Source organism: Orycteropus afer, unplaced genomic scaffold (genome assembly GCF_000298275.1).
Source record: "Orycteropus afer afer isolate SDZICR_OR568_19922 unplaced genomic scaffold, OryAfe1.0 scaffold00337, whole genome shotgun sequence".
In the NCBI taxonomy this organism is placed as follows: domain Eukaryota; kingdom Metazoa; phylum Chordata; class Mammalia; order Tubulidentata; family Orycteropodidae; genus Orycteropus; species Orycteropus afer.
Window position 1 is genome coordinate 87,095 of NW_006921924.1, and position 1,245 is coordinate 88,339.

A 1,245-nucleotide genomic window follows, 5' to 3' on the forward strand; every position below is an offset into this window, starting at 1 on the left:
ATGGAAGCAGACTGCCTCATCTTTCTTCCATGGAGTTGTTGGTGGGTTTGAACAACTGACCTTCTGGTTAGCAGCTGAATGCTTTAACCATTATACCACCAGAAATTCTTTGGAGCTACGACAGGAGCAAGTTTTTCTACACTATTGAAAATAAGTTGGTAATAATTTGGACTCGATTGTTATAATCCCTAGGGCAATGTACAATAAAATATACGATAAAAGAAGTGAGAAGGCAATCAAAATGGTACCCTACAAAAAATAATAAATTCAAAACAAAACAAAGTGGTAATGGAGGAATTGAGAAGAAAAGTGACATAAGATATAAAACTACTAGCAAAATGACAGAAGTTAATCTTTCCTTGTCAGTAATTATTTTAAATGTAAATGGATTAAAATCTCCAATTAAAAGACAGATAGGAAGAATGGATTAAAAAAATGACTCAACTATATGCTGTCTCCACTGTTACCAGAGACACTAGACTTTAAGACAAAAATAGTTGAAAGAAAAAGAATGTTATATAATGATATAATGATATATCAATTATAAGCATATAAGCACCTAACAACAGGGCCCCAAAGTACATGAAGCAAAAACTGATAGACCTGAAGGACGATATAGACAGTTCTACAGAAATAGTTGGAGACTTCAATATCCCACTTTCAATATTGTATCCAGTATTGAAACTATAAGTATAGAACTAGACAGAAGATTAGCAATGAAATAGAGGACTAGAAGAACACTATAAACCAACTAGACCTAATAGACATGATAGGATACACTACCCAACAATGTTGGAATGTACTTTCTTCTGAAGTACACATGGACTATTCTCCACAAGAGACCATAGGCTATATATCTTCTCATGTGTTTGGTATAAAGTGAAATCTGTGAGAGCCAGAACTCAGTGGGATTGCCTTGCTATTCCTGGTCTTGCAAGTTTTCTGCCATTGACAGGGTGCAGTCTTACAACTTTTCTATTGCTTGTATCAATGAACAATATTTGAGGTTTCCTTCTCTGACAGTTTTCTGCCTTAGATGTTCTGGTTTTTGCAGGTTTTACTGTATATTCTTTATTATTATTATTCTTGTGATTTGGGTTAAGATTTACAGAGCAAATTCACTTTCCATACAGCAGTTCACATATACTTTATCTCATGTCATTGACCACAGTTTACCACAATGCAACAGCTCCCCTCCTACTTCCTCCCCATAGTTACCTCTTCCCAGTGTCCATCCCTCCATAC